This window comes from Stylophora pistillata, chromosome 6 (assembly GCF_964205215.1).
Source record: "Stylophora pistillata chromosome 6, jaStyPist1.2, whole genome shotgun sequence".
Taxonomy (NCBI): Eukaryota; Metazoa; Cnidaria; class Anthozoa; order Scleractinia; family Pocilloporidae; genus Stylophora; species Stylophora pistillata.
Genome location: NC_142524.1, coordinates 10,456,120 through 10,471,715, shown reverse-complemented (window position 1 = coordinate 10,471,715; position 15,596 = coordinate 10,456,120). Strand labels below are relative to the sequence as shown.

At 38.5% G+C, this 15,596-nt stretch overlaps 1 long non-coding RNA gene and 1 pseudogene across 6 annotated transcripts; one reads left to right on the top strand and one right to left on the bottom strand.

Annotated features, from left to right (window-relative positions):
- Positions 1-4,742: 4,742 nt before the first annotated feature.
- LOC148728201 (uncharacterized) lies at positions 4,743-12,423 on the top strand (annotated as a pseudogene). Its single transcript, XR_015988470.1, has 9 exons — positions 4,743-5,841; positions 6,122-6,356; positions 6,506-6,614; positions 6,996-7,099; positions 7,327-7,442; positions 7,600-7,673; positions 8,145-8,419; positions 8,756-8,821; positions 10,879-12,423. The product of XR_015988470.1 is annotated as an uncharacterized LOC148728201 (transcript).
- LOC148728200 (uncharacterized) lies at positions 11,244-14,926 on the bottom strand. Of its 5 annotated transcripts, none has more exons than XR_015988473.1 (3): positions 12,497-14,926; positions 12,135-12,211; positions 11,244-11,931 (listed from the first exon to the last, which is right to left on the bottom strand). It is a non-coding gene; the product is annotated as an uncharacterized LOC148728200 (long non-coding RNA). The 5 variants fall into 5 exon arrangements; XR_015988474.1 differs by having other exon boundaries at positions 11,244-12,211; positions 12,497-12,607; positions 12,715-14,926; XR_015988472.1 differs by having other exon boundaries at positions 11,244-12,211; positions 12,497-12,607; positions 13,091-14,926.
- Between the last annotated feature and the right edge of the window lie 670 nt (positions 14,927-15,596).

Sequence of the window (15,596 nt, the reverse complement as noted above, 5' to 3'; positions counted from 1 at the left end):
AACTTGTTTTGTTTTAAAGTTGTTTTTGTTTTGCCCACGCGAAGCCGTTTTAGAATAAACAGAGAGCAGGCAAAAAAAAACTGGTCGTCCTGGAAATTACCTCTTTAAGAAAAGAAAGGAAAGAAAACTGCGTGCGTTCTTTTTTCCGCCACAGACGCAAGGAATGTAAAATAAACGCGCGCAAAGCGACAGACGACAATGTGAAAAAACGATGTGCGCATCAAGTTCAAAAAAATACTTCTACCTACAAATTAGGAAAACCACTAAATCACAAAGAATTAGCTTTTAGCCTTACACTTTGCAATGCTAAAGGGTGTCTTTAAAATGAGAGTGTTATTAACTATTGCATTTTACACTTTGAAAGAGGGCAGGCAAAAAAACTGATCCTGGAAATTACCTATTCATGAAAAGAAGAGAAAGAAAACTGCGTGCGTGTCTTTTTTCAACTACTGACGCAAGGATTGAAAAAGAAATAACGCTGTTGTTGTCAAGCCTCAGGAACAAAGAAAGTGTGATTTCACACCTTCTTACGTTTGAGTGATGTCGCTTTTCGGACAGGGCCCGAAAAGCGACATTGACGCAAGGATTGAAAAACAATGTGCTCATCAAGTGCAAAAAATACTTCTACCCACAAATTATATACAAAGTGGTAAACGTGTGCGAGAAACCAATTGTGGGAGGATATTTCACAGCGGTTATTTAAGAGCGCGCGCGAAAAAAACCTTCATTTCAAGAATTCCTGCTAGCATGGATCGAAAGCGTGAAATCCTAGATTACATCTGCGATGAACGCCTCGATTTATTGGAGGAACTAAAAGCAAAGAAAATCAAATTGCAAGAGACAGTTGCATGTTTACCAGAACAACAAGATTTGTCTTCTGTAATGGAGAATTATCGTTCTGTGGTTGAAAGTGTCGAGAACATGCTGAGAGGACTTGATGAATTGGAGGAGAAAGTGAAATCGACACTTCTGTAACTGCACTATGAGCAACCAATCAAACAACGGCTCTTTTAGGAGCCACCAAACACAGTAAAGTCGTGACCAACTGAACAAGATTGACATTTTATTTTTGACATTTCATTTAAGTTTTGACTGGCAAATTTGATCAGTAAATCTCATGATGGAAACAGTCGTAATTTCAAGAACTTCTTACTTCTAACGGGAATGTTTTGAAAAAATTTAGCAAGCTTTGATTTTTTTTTTAAGAGCTATCTAATAAGGTAAAAGGAATCAGAAAGGCACTGTCAAAAGACGAAACGAGAAATATATATAAGGAAAGAAAACTGCGTGCGATCTTTTTTCAACCAGTGACGCAAGGAACGTAAAAGAAACGCGCACAAAGGGACAGACAACAACGTGAAAAAACAATGTGCTCATCAAGTTCAAAAAAATACTTCTACCTACAAATTAGGAAAACCACTAAAAAAAAAGAACTAGCTTTTAGCCTTACACTTTGCAATGCTAAAGGGCGTTTTTAAAATGAGAGGGTTATTAACTACTGCATCTTAGGCTTTGAAAGAGGGCAGGCAAAAAAAACTGATCCTGGAAATTTCCTCTACATGAAAAGAAAGGAAAGAAAACTGCGTACGTGTCTTTTTTCAACCACTGACGCAAGGATTGAAAAAGAAACAACGTTAACGCTGTTGTTGTCAAGCCTCAGGAAGAAAGAAAGTGTGATTTCACACCTTACGTTTGAGTGACAGGGCCCAGATATTTCGTCTTTAAAATGAGAGTGTAATTAACTATTGCCCCTTAGGCTTTGTCTCATTAACCGTCAACCAACATAAAATAAACAGAGGGTAGAACAGTCCACGCAATTTTGTTTTATGGATTATCAACCATCAATTTATGATCACTGACGAGAATTTCAAAATTAAACGCGTGTGCCGCTTACTCTTTAACGAATTGCATGCTTAAAGCGTTTTAAGCCGCATGTCACTAACTTATTGTCCATTGGGTTTTGTCTTATAAATAGTCGACTTACAAATATATGCAATCATTTCAATTCGGGTAAGCGACGTGTATCCACGCGACCTGAAAATCACAACCTTCGATCGTTCAGTGCAGAGATGTTCTCAAAGTTCAAACTGCAAAAACCCGCTAATGTTCCATACAGACGGGGTTCCAAGCCTTATGAACGGGAGCACCGGACGGATTTTATCTCCGTTTCATTACTAGAACAATACGACCTTGTCATCCGCGAACCGCCATATTCTTGAAAGCGTACGCAGACTAAATGTTGAATTACCGCTTACCAAAAAGTATAGTCGTTCACGAGAAGTCAGTGATAATTCATTCGTGTGTACTGAAGGATTCACAGACCAAAGTAGAAAGAAATGTCAGCACCTGGGCAGGAACCAATTCGAACGGTAAGAGGGATGACTTTAAATAGTTCAGTTGCGCCGTATTTTTGTTGTAATAACTCGGATCGAATTATTTTTAACGCTTGCCAATCTTTCAAATTTTAGCTGACATTCAATGATGCCCCGGTCGCTGACTTTCTCGAGGAGCTAGGGTCGTACCTAGAAGGTCATCCCGCCCAATTAGATGTAGTAAGTATAAGTAATTTATATAGTAGGGGCTATGGATTTAAAGATAGTCATATAATAGGTGATATATATACGTATTATATCGCGATGTTTGTTCAGGAAAAATGAATAACTTCGCCAAGAATAGGCGCGAAATATTCTCAGTTTTCGCGTCACGCAAATAAAATATAAAATCACCGGCCACCCATGGAGCATTTTGCAACTTACTCGAAAAACTTGTCAATCAAAATACCAATGTTGCGGTCGACGTATGCACAGCTGCCTAATAGACATACAAGACTTAGTAAAATCGATATATATATATATAGATATTAAAAAAAAAAAAGCATTCAATTATTTGTACTCATTTTCAGGAGAGGCCGCCGGTAGATTACCTTGTTCGTTGGTAAGTTGTGTTTTCTGATGTTTTTAAAGCTGAAGTTTGCAAAGCTTGGTGCTTCTTTTAAGTTCAATGTTGATTTTACAGGGATCGGATGGTGCTGCTCGCAGCCAGATTCGTAAATGATCAGCCCACAATACGGGATTTGCTGGAAAATGGTAAAATTATTTTCTTTTTAAGCTCGGCGAAAATAAGTCTTTAAAACACAAAATATCTCGTAATTTTGTGGCAACAATGTTTTACATCGACATGCTGCATTTTTTTAAATAAAAGACATACTTGTCTAATTATAAAATCACGAATTTACTGGTCTTCACTTCCGTAGGTTCGCAGACAAAGAGCGCCACTCCTAGTGAAAGAAGAGACGGGGAGATTGAAAAGAGAAACAAGCCCACAACAAACTAATTTAATTTGCATTGGGCGAGTGTAAATTGAAATTTGGAGATTAAAAGCGTATAAGTTGAAGCTGTGTTTATTATAGTTGGTCAGTGACTTTTATTTTATTTGGTGGCTCCTAAAGGAGCCATGTAAATGCTCTAATGCGCCTTACAACACTGTGCGGGGGACTTTTCCGGACTGCCGGCGGCAGTTTACAATTAAAAGAAATTTTACAGATGCCCCCTCCCCCCATTCCCACTAACCAGGCCAAACTACATCACAGTAATCTCGTGGTGTGGGTTCTTTAACGTCCCCTGCCGAAATTAACTAATTGATAGGTGCAGGAGACGAGACCTCCGGCTATACGTCCTATCCGAGAAGACAAAGCAATGTGAGTGAAGCGTCTTGCTTAAGGACACAACATCAAGCCCCAGCCAGGAATTGAACCCGGGCCATCTGACCCAGAGTCCAGCTGTTGAAAGCGTTAATTTTTCTGACTCCCGCAAAGCGTGCGGTATGAAAGTTCTAACCAAAAGAAACTTTCTGTCTTACAAAAATCTCCACCTTTAACTTGAAAAGAAAACTGAGGTTTACTCGGAAAGGTGCGAAGTTGGCACAATTTATTGTTCCATTGTTTCCAAAGTGAAGTCATGTAATTTAAATACGAAAAGCACCAATGTGTAATTACACTGTGTTGTTTACGAATAGACGCGCGGTCCTAATTACAAGTTGGTGACAACTTTGATAAGATGTTGTTAGCCTTTTATCAGTTAACTGGCCAAATGAAAAGTTATTGACTTTTTCTGTGCTAGTATGTAAAATGTTATATCTTACACATGTATTGTGAGCAAATCAAGACAAAAATTTGAAAGGAATTTAAAATGGTAGAAATATTTGCTTTTTATGTGGCAATTCATCCAAGTTAAATGAAAAGTTATTGAATTTCTCTCTGTTGGTAAGGAAAATGTTATTTCATATACACACTACACGTCTGGGCGAAACGCTTTATGGGCGAAACTCGTTATGGGTGAAATCAAACCCGCGGCTTCCACATTCAAGGCGGGAAATAATTCTTTACTAAGTGTCTGCAAAAGAGTAAGGTGGAAGAACAGAGTAACACGATCTATTGCAAGTTGGTCATTTCTTTCCTGTATTGTGGTGGCTCCTAAAGGAGCCGTTTTTTTTACGGGACCTACCCAACGGTAAGTCACCGAACTGTACTCTACTTATTGACGACTCTGAGTTTTGCCCAAGTTAGCCTTGTACGCTCCTTGGGCTTCTTCTGGGCTTCTTTATTCCGCTCTCGGTAGAATGAGACCTTCAGTAGAGTTGACCCGTAAACAATCCTCTGCACCACATCTTTACAGGCGACGGGTGCACCATTTCCGCCCTGACAATGCAAACACCCATGAGGGGACGCAAATCGTCTGCACTGGAAGTACACATCAAACTCCCCAGGGGTTCTAATCCAATTAAATATGTGGTTTTTATGTCAGCGTTTGCGTGGTTAATATCGTTAGCGCCCCTTTCGGTTGGATCTGGACAGTGTCTGTATTTGGATCTGGACAATGTTCTTTTTTTTTTCCCAGATTGCTTTGTAGTGCATGTAGTTTTCTTAGTTATTTTCCCCAAAAATGGTGCCGAGGAAAGGTTTTTCGACCTTCTCTCGCGTCGTCAGTGATGCATTAAGCGAGCATAATTACTGGTATGTGCTCACAACAGAATTTTGTGGAATTACTCCTCTGCAATATTTTAAGCGATCGCCGATCCTGACAACTTTTCTGGAAGATTTCTGCCGAATTGAAAGCGACAAACTTCGGCTTCTCGATGGGCGCCCCTTCGTCAACAAGAAAAGTTCCAGCGCATTTGAAGTTGTTTGCTCGTCTTTTGGGCTTGTATCGGTTATTCTGAGGGAAAAAAGAGTTTCTGAAGAAGGAGGATCCGCCGCGATTTATAAAGTTAAAGAATTTTTGAATGGCTTGGATTTGAGCTCCCTCAAGGGAGACGGCAACGACTTGAATTGCGAGCGACCACGTGCAGCTCGGCGCCTTACAATGACCCCTCAATTCAACACTCCGCCTAGCTGGTACGAAAGAAATGCCTGTCTCGGTTCATTTGACTCCTCCAAACAGTGGCAGTCTTAGTTCTCCTAATCTAAAGGAGATTTATGAAAGGAATGATTTGGAGACCCCAGAAAAGACTTTCCTTATTAAGAAAAGTGGTAGCCGCGTTCTCCAAGATGCACAAGGTATCTTTGAAAGGAGCCGAGAAAATCTATCAACGGTGCTTTCCAGCATGTGTGCTTTTGGCGATCCTGAGGCCAAGGCTATTGTAAATGAGGTTGTGGAAGATGTGGCCCTAAAGAAAGGAGTTAAACGGACGGTGGAAGAGCTTGTTGGTGATGAAACATTTTCCTTATACGTGGAAAGCCTCCGAGTTCCAGATTGGGTGCTATTATATTTCAAGACCAAGGCAAGGGTATCTGGTAATACTTGGCGAGCTGTAATCAATATCACCAAACTTGGAAGGACAGGGGTAAGTAAGGTCTGTTATTAGTTATCAATCTTAAGAGGCTTCTTTTGGAAAGGATATGTCTGCACTCAGATCTAATTTATCCCAACTTGGAAGCAGTTCCACAGTAACAATGCTTGAAGTAATGCTTGAAAGTGGTAGAAGAAGTGCAAGTCTCATTATTATTTACTATTACTATGATAATAGCTAATTTTTTTAAACCTCAGTTCTATCAGATGTATTTTTCATGTTAATTTTGTTGTTTAATTTTCCTTTTGCTTTCTTTCTTTGGCTTCTGTTTTAGAAATCCTTTGACACACCAATATTGTTGAACCTTAACCAAATGAAGGCGGCCAAAAAAGTGATCTTTGGAGTTTGTAAAGAATACATGGATGTGAAAAAGGTGCCTTCTCCTTTACAAGGTTATCAGGTGGATTTGTTTCCTGTTTTGGAGTTGATTGTCTGCAAGCAAAGGCTGCATAATGTGTGCTCACCAACTCTCAAACTTCTGATGAAGATAGATGGAAGACCCTTTTGTGGTAAATACTGACTGTCAGGTTTAAGTCTGCTGCCATAAATTATAAAAAAATACCTTATCTCGGATTAAGTGTGTGGTTGTGCATAATTTTTGTTCCCATGAATGAGAATGAAATAATAACCATTTCTATTATCATTTTTTTATGATCAGGTAGAAAACAGGTATTGGTAGGTCTGGTTCCCCGTCTTAACCCTGTTTACGACATACAGAGTGCAAAGTCTGTTTACCCACTGGCCATTGCGAATCGTAAAGAAAACAGGTTCATCATTAACTTCTATTATTTTATGTTACTAAAATACTTTTTCTCCTTTGCTTGACGTGGTTACAAAGTTTTTAATTTGCACAGTAGAGACACTTTCTTATAAAGCTTTCCTTACTGAAAGCTTATAGTTTTATAGTTGTATTGTTGACTCAATTTCCAGTACTGGCTCTAAGATCTGACAAATGTAATATGCACAAATACACACACACACACACACACACACACACACACACACAAAATACCCACACATTATGAATTAAACAGAAAGAGGAAAAAAACTGCAAATCCTTTTGCATTATAAGAACATTACCCCGACATAAGCTCTGAATAAACCACAAGTTTCATCGGTTGTCTTCATGCCTAATGTTATTTTGATAGGGAAAGCCTGAAGGTACTTTTAAAGGATCTAAATGAACAAAAGAGAATCATCAAGAACCAAGGAATTTTTGTTGATGGCATGAAGTTCAATGTAGAATTTGATGGTAAGATGTTTCTATCATTTTGTTACATAATGGTTATTTGCAAGAACATTAACCTTAATCTTTTTAAAAGGCAGGATGCTGACTTTCTTTTTAGAAACTTAATTGAGGGTTTTTTTTTTTTCATTATCAGTGAACATTATTTTAAACAGTAAGTTAATTTTTTACATGTACCGGGGGTATGTCATATCATAATTCTTTATTGCTGTTGTTTTTTTGTCATATCTTAGTTTCATTGGACTACAAAACACTGATCCTTCTTTTGGTAAAGAAAGGGGATCTTGATTTTCAACTTGGTGGTCGAGGGGTAGATGTAGAATTCTGCTTTATATGCAATGCAATCAGGGTTAGTATTTGTGTTGGTGTACATGTGAATCAATGAGCATTTTTTAGTTGTAGTTCATCAGTTACAATACACAAGCTACAGTCTTCTCTAATAATGCAACCAAAAAAGTTAGTAAGATAATGTTAATTTATTTTGAGGTAATTTCATTTCCCATTAGGGTTGCAAATGTCATGAAGTGGCCCCAGATGAAACCTGCCTAGAATGCCTATGAAGCAAGTGTAACATAGGCAGGTATACTTTAAGTTTAGCCTTTCATGATCATTATATAATGCACAGGTTTATGTAGGAAGTCCTTGAGGCCTTTTGGGTACCAAAGTTGATGCATTGGTAAGAGCAGCTACCTTCCACCATTTATTTATTGCCATGATATTCATAAGACTATTTATTTTTTATTTATAAATAATAATAATAATAAACTTTAATAATGTGTCAGGGGTATTTAGCTTGAAGCTATTTGGGGACACAACTTGGAACGTTGGTTTTTGCGGAGGGAGGAAAACCGGAGGACCCAGAGAAAAACCCGCAGAGCAAGGATGAGAACCAACAAACTCAACCCACATGTGACACCAGGTTCAGGAATTGAACCCAGGCCACAGTGGTGGGAGGCGATTGCTCTCACCACTACGCCATCCCTGCTCCTCTTGGGGTACCCATTTACAATAAAATTATTGTAAATGCACCATTGTTGTCCATAATTTGCAGATCAACTGGAATCCGGGATGATCTCCTTTTTCTCCTTGATGAAGAGCTTACTAGCATTCAGTTGTGTGCACTACATATGGAGATGCGCAATACAGAGCAGTTGCTTGCATCCATTGGTCTGATTGCCTACAAGATTGGTTCACTTCCAGAAACCAATCAAGCCCTGAAGTGCTTTGGCCCAGAGTCTTTTCATGGTGATAGAATTTCTGTTAAGAAGAAGAGTGGTCAGGAGTCTGCTATTTCAAAGCAGAATATTCATGTCAGCTCTATGTCAGGTACATGAGTGGTCAAATTATTGGCTTTGTGTGTATTTTACAATTGATTCACTTTGTGGGTATATCTATTATTTTTCCCATTGTGATAAAACACATTTCAGGTCCAACAGAATTTGAAATTCTTCAAAACCTTGAAGAGATTGTGGGATTCTCCCTTCCGCTGGACAAGTTGAAGCTCTCCTACACAGCTGTAAATACAGCTAAAAATTTTATTCTTACTTGTGTTACATTTTGTCAGTCCCGTGTTGATGTAAGTCTTTGATACCAGAGGTGGCATTGGCAAGTACCTTCACTTGTGGTTAAACAGTTCTTGTTTATTTTTCTTTAAATTATGAGGTGTGGTTTATATTGTGCAGCGCCCAGATGTTTCGTCGGAGAGCGCTTTTGAAATGGGCACCATTTGTAAGTACTTGCTTCCTTTTCAATTTCACAGTATGCGCTAATTACCTTTCTTATTTAGTATTTATTACCTTTCCTATTAATCGTATGTAGAAGTCTGTACTTTTGGGTGGCACACCCTAAAGTGCAGTATAACCCAGAATTTTTGTATTTTTACACTCTTTCTATCATCTTATTAAGTAGACTGTAATTTAAGGTGGCACACCCAAAAGTACAGTATAACCCAGTATTTTTGTATTTTTACACTCTTTTCATGATTGTAGTCAATAGACTGTACTTTAAGGTGGCACACCCAAAAGTGCAGTATAACCCAGCATTTTTGTATTTTTACACTCTTTCTATGGTTGTAGTCAATAGGCTGTACTTTAAGGTGCCACACCCAAGAGTGCAGTATAACCCAGCATTTTTGTATTTTTAAACTCTTTATATGATCGTAGTCAGTAGTCTGTACTTTAAGGTGGCACACCCAAAAGTGCAGTGTAACCCAGCATTATTGTATTTTTACGCTCTTTCTATGATCATATTCAACAGGCTGTACTTTAAGGTGGCACACCCAAAAGTGCAGTATAACCCAGCATTTTTGTATTTTTAAACTCTTTACATGATCGTAGTCAGTAGTCTGTACTTTAAGGTGGCACACCCAAAAGTGCAGTGTAACCCAGCATTATTGTATTTTTACGCTCTTTCTATGATCATATTCAACAGGCTGTACTTTAAGGTGGCACACCCAAAAGTGCAGTATAACCCAGCATTTTTGTATTTTTACACTCTTTCCAGGATCATAGTCAAAAGGCTCTACTTTAAGGTGGCACACCCAAAAGTGCTGTATAACCCAGCATTTCTCTATTTTTAAACTCTTTATATGATTGTAGTCAGTAGTCTGTACATTAAGGTGGCACACCCAAAAGTGCAGTGTAACCCAGCACTTTTGTACTTTTACACTCTTTCTATGATTGTAGTCAATAGGCTGTACTTTAAGGTGGCACACCCAAAAGTGCAGTATAACCCAGCATTTTTGTATTTTTAAATTCTTTATATGATCGTAGTCTAGTCTGTACTTTAAGGTTGCACACCCAAAAGTGCAGTATAACCCAGCATTTCTGTATTTTTAAATTCTTTATATGATCGTAGTCAGTAGTCTGTACTTTAAGGTGGCACACCCAGAAGTGCAGTATAACCCAACATTTCTGTATTTTTAAATTCTTTTTATGATCGTAGTCAGTAGTCTGCACTCTAAGGTGACACACCCAAAAGTGCAGTATAACCCAGCATTTCTGTATTTTTAAATTCTTTATATGATCGTAGTCTGTACTTTAAGGTGGCACACCCAAAAGTGCAGTATAACCCAGCATTTCAGTATTTTTAAATTCTTTATATGATCGTAGTCAGTAGTCTGTACTTTAAGGTGGCACACCCAAAAGTGCAGTATAACCCAGCATTTCTGTATTTTTAAATTCTTTATATGATCGTAGTCAGTAGTCTGTACTTTAAGGTGGCACACCCAAAAGTGCAGTATAACCCAGCATTTCTGTATTTTTAAATTCGTTTTATGATCGTAGTCAGTAGTCTGTACTTTAAGGTGGCACACCCAAAAGTGCAGTATAACCCAGCATTTCTGTATTTTTAAATTCTTTATATGATCGTAGTCAGTAGTCTGCACTTTAAGGTGGCACACCCAAAAGTGCAGTATAACCCAGCAATTCTGTATTTTTAAACTCTGTATATGATCATAGTCATTAGGCTGTATGTTAAGTGGCACACCCAGAGATGCCCGTTCGTCAACAAGAAAAATTCCAGTGCATTTGAAGTTTGGATGGCCGAAGGGTTGGCGCCTATTCAAGGAAATACGGTATATAGATTACTTGAGGCTGTGCGTGTTATTTTGTGTTGTTGCATAATTCATGTTATCTCGTATTGCCCAGTTTGTCAGGAAATCAGTCGTTGTCGTGTGTTTACGTCCTACAAAAACGTTGCATCGGAAATTTCATGATCCAGCTTCGCAAAGAAATGTACCAGCTTTTGTTTTGCCTTGATTTATTCATTGATTTTTTTTTTCACAGCATTTTGTGTTTTGAAGTTCTCTTCCCGTCGCAGTTTGCAGGGCACCTTCTAGCAGTAAATGAAACTGTTTTTCAAATTTGCGTCTGAAATGACCATTTATTATTGTCGCTCTGCTGTAGATAGGTGAAGAGCTCAAAGAGCAGAACAGTTTGAGTCACAAGAATTTCTTCACGTTATATATCCCAGAAGCACTTAGGTATTACTCTGAATGCCAGGACTTCAGCCTGGGTGAACCAGAAAGGATAGAAAACACTTCCCTATTTTAACCATGAATGAAAACCTAAGTATGTTATATATCCCAGTAGCATTAAGGCATTACAATGAATGCCAGGACTTCTGCCTGGGTGAACCAATAAGGATAGGCAACAATTCCCCGTGATTGTCAAAGAAACTAAGTATGTTATGTATTCCAGAAGCACTAAGGCATTACTCTTAATATCAGGACTTCAGCCTGGGTGAACCAGAAAAGATAGACAACACTTCCCTATATTAACCATGACTGAAAAGCTAAGTATGTTATATATCCCTGAAGCACTCAGGCATTAATTACACTAAATACCAGGACTTCAGCCTGTGTGAACCAGAAAGGATAGACAACACTTCGCTATATTAACCATGAATGAAAAGCTAAGTATGTTATATATCCCTGAGGCGCTCAGGCATTACATTGAATGCCAGGAATTCAACCTGGGTGAACCAGAAAGGAAAGACAACATTTCCCTCTATTAACCGTGAATGGAAAACTAAGTTTGCTATATATCCCAGAAGCCCTCTGGCATTACGCTGAATGCTATATTAATCAAAGAAATATGACAAATAAATATATATCTCAGAAGTGATCAGGCAACACTAAACAAAATATTATTATTACAGGATTAAACTTCAAGAAAATAGATTTCTTTAAAAGAAAACAATGTTGACTGTGCCATACTACAATGGGTGCACACAATTTAAAAATTTAAATGTTATACATTGCATGCAGAGCACATAAATTGACATCACATGATTCCTCTTCAAAGGGAAAGAGCAAGTCGTCTCTTAACCCTGTCCATCTGAAACAGAGAGAAAAAAAATCAGTGAATTTAGTTTCCACCTTTGTAATCCAAACCTACCATATTTCTGCTGGTAACTGTCTGTCAAACTGAGTATCCCAAGTGAGATTTAAAGACATGGGTTCCAAATAGAAAGTGAAGTACCATACTGCAAGCTGGACGTTTTTATGCTGGTCAATACGGAAATGCAGAGTTGTACCTACCCCCCAATATTTGCTTTGCTCTTTGGGAAACACTCAGCCCAGGCTTTCCCTCGAGGAACATCAGGACAGGCACATTCCTATCAATAAAGTGCACCTACGACTTAATAATGAATGAACTTGGCTAAAGTCATATAATATTCACTATTATTTGTAGATATATAATCACTGTTCACCACAGATAAAATATGTTCATGTTTGTGGACAGATTTCTGCCTTTCCATAAAGTCAAGAAAGCCAAGAAAGCTGTCTTGAATTGATTACAAATAAATTGCATCACAAATACCGGTAACCTGAAAATGTTTTGTGTTACTGTAGAATTCTGCTATGATGCATGTCATTTAGCAATTGCAGGTATGACCTACCTTAATAACTTCGCAGAATAAACAGCACTGTGTCCAATCCGGCCTCGCTGGCAAAGTCCATTGATATATTTGTTAGCGTCACCACCTTTTTGCTTGAATAGCATAACATGGCTAGACATGTAACATAAAAACATTGCAAAACTAAAAAAATATGAAGAGTCAAGATTGGCAGACAAATAACCTGGAAATTTAACGTAGGTACTAAAAGTTGGAATCACCTGAAACAAACGAAACCACCTGAAATTTACTTAGGCAGTGGAAGTTAAAGCCACCATTCATCAGCTATATTCTGTCATTTGCAGTAAAATACCTTGCAAAAAATCCACATATATTTCACACTTGCAATAACAAAGTCAGTGAAATTCTAGGTCACGCTATAAATTCGTCTCTGATTAAAAAGAAACAATGTTCAAAATTTCCTTAGGAAGTTTGAAAATCTTTAGGCCTTCCTGGGCTTTTTCATATATAATTTGCATAATCCCGTTGAAAAAACTTCACGTATTTCTTTCGATTTAAAACAGTTTCTTCTTTGCATTCGCGATCGCATGTTGTTATTGTCACGCAAGTGCTTTGTCAAGAAATGAATTCGCATACTCCCGTGCACTCCCAGCCATTCGTAGAGCTAATTGAGTGTGTTTTCAACAAGAACAATAGAATGTTTCCTTGAAGACCTGTTTCTGGTGCCTATTCTGTACTGTAGGGCATTATATACGATATCCGTAAGCCGGGCTCCCTGTGGATAAACTCGATTGTTAACACTTATTTTCTGATGTCACCCGTAATTTTTTAGGTGGTTTCATGTTGTTTTAAATTGTTTCGAGATATTTTCAGCTAATTTCAGATGGTTTCCTTGGGGGTTTCACGTGGTTTCATCGGTGGTTTCAGATGGTTTCAGGTGATTCCAACTTAAAGTACCTATGGGAAATTTAACTTTAAATGCATCTTCCATCAACCACTATAAGCTGCAAAATCAAACTCAGGCACTTTGCTGGATCTTTAATGAAATTTAATGGTATTGAGTTCTGATACACCACAAAACCAACATTCACAACAAAACATAAGGCCGCAAATACACTTAGCCGGTTTATGACGTCACTCCATAGCAACCAGCCTTTTTGAATATTTGAACTTCTGTTTACCTGAATCTCGTGATGACTCTTCAAATGGATATTTTTCTGACTACCTATACGTTTAAAAGTTGTCTGTGCCAAAAACGGCCTTGAATATTGAGCCCGCCTACGTCTTGCATCGTCTCCAAGCGCCCTCCGAAGCATTGTTGCTGATCTTGAATAATTTACATCTAACACGGTTGTTAATCGTGGTCGCTTCACATTACTTTCCATTTCTTCTTTAGAATTAGCCTTAAGCATGATAAGTCCGCTTTCGTTGCCTACCTGTTTTGTATCCAGATTTGGAGAAAATGATTTTTATCTATCAAGTTTGTCCCAGTCACATTTGGTCCACCATTGATGCCAGGCAGAACTTAAGCCAGATTACCCGCTTTCTTCTGCTGTCGCTTTCGCTTTCTCCATTCTCTACTTTGTTTACGTTTCTCCTTGGGAGTATTTTTTCGCGATTTTACCTCCTGTTTATTTGGTATTTCCAGCTTAGTGGAGGCCTCAAGGTCCGCCGACATTTTATTAATGTATTCCCAAGGAAGAAGAGCGAATTAGTTGAAACAGTACGTGCATCCGATCTCGTAATTTACAAAAACTTTATTGTTGTGGTGAAAAATGAGAGCCGTCTTATTGAAACTTGATGACAATATAAGCCGGCAAAGAAAACACTGTAAAAGTAATTATCTGTCACATCGATGTCAGCAGCAACAAGATTATGACGCCTTACAGGAAAGCTACCTGGAGCGCTCAAAAAGCCCCATACATTTTCTTAGACTTTTAGTCTAAGAAAATGTATGGGACTTTCCGGGATACTTGCAGTGCAGACGATTTGCGTCCCCTCATGGGAATGATCATAAAATACTTTCCTTCGTTCTAATAGAGCTAACTCAACAGGCTTACCGGGCTGCAACCGACAAGTAGTTGAAGTTTTGAAAGTATTTAATGACCATCCAGCAGGCATTATCGTGTCAAGCTCGTGAACAGGCACTGAAAATTTAGTCGCTCGCAAAAGATTTGGTGCTGAAGGCAGCCCACTGAACAACTCTCTGAAAGTCTCGGGATCCATCGGCATAGTTGCGGAGACACGTCTCACGATGCTTGTTGACGGTGGTTTCTTCATCTTCAACTTTTCGGCGATAAGAACGCTCAAGGTCTGAAGCAAGCCAGGGTTACTTTGGTTTCGAGTGCGAAACACTTGCTTCAGGTACTCGTTCGTGTCCTCGGCGTCCACCCAAGAGTCGTACTTTCTCCCATAACCGCGCCAGCGAACAAGAAACTGAACACGATTATCGGCATCTGCGCGCTTGTCAAGTACTTTGGAGACTTCGTAAAACTTACTCATAGTGTTTGTTATAGTGTTAATGAACTAGGGTTTAATTAATGTTATAGTGTTAATGAACTAGGGTTTAATTAATGTTATAGTGTTAATGAATTAGGATTTAAATAATAGGAACCATCACTAGGTGTAAGATACATGACATGAGAGGTCCCAGAGAGTAAACATATATAGCTAAGTTGCATGCATATTGAGGTTGTGATATATTGTGTAACTCTAGTTTTAGGTAGTGATTATTAAAGTTCGGTCGGCCGTTTTAACCAGGGATTGGCGTCACTTTTCTGCAGTAAGACACAACAGTGTTAGCGTTACGCTCATTCGCAAACTGTAGAAAGCGATTTCTGACTCCGGATAGGGTTTGCGAGCCTTATTATGCTATTGTTGAACTTTAGAAGAATAGCTTTAATTAGTCTGCTCGCTTGCCGCCTCCCTCTATTTATAAACGTTGCCTGAGTGTGACTACAACAGGTCACTACAATAATAGGCAGAGAAAAACGCTCTCTTTTTAACTTTTGTAGGGCTTACTGTATTTTGCGAAACGAAACGAAACGAAACGAAACGAAACGAGTAAACCCGTACTGTATTTTGCGAAACCAGCTCTTCGAAGACTCTAGCGATATATAACTTATTTCTTCCGATTCGTAAA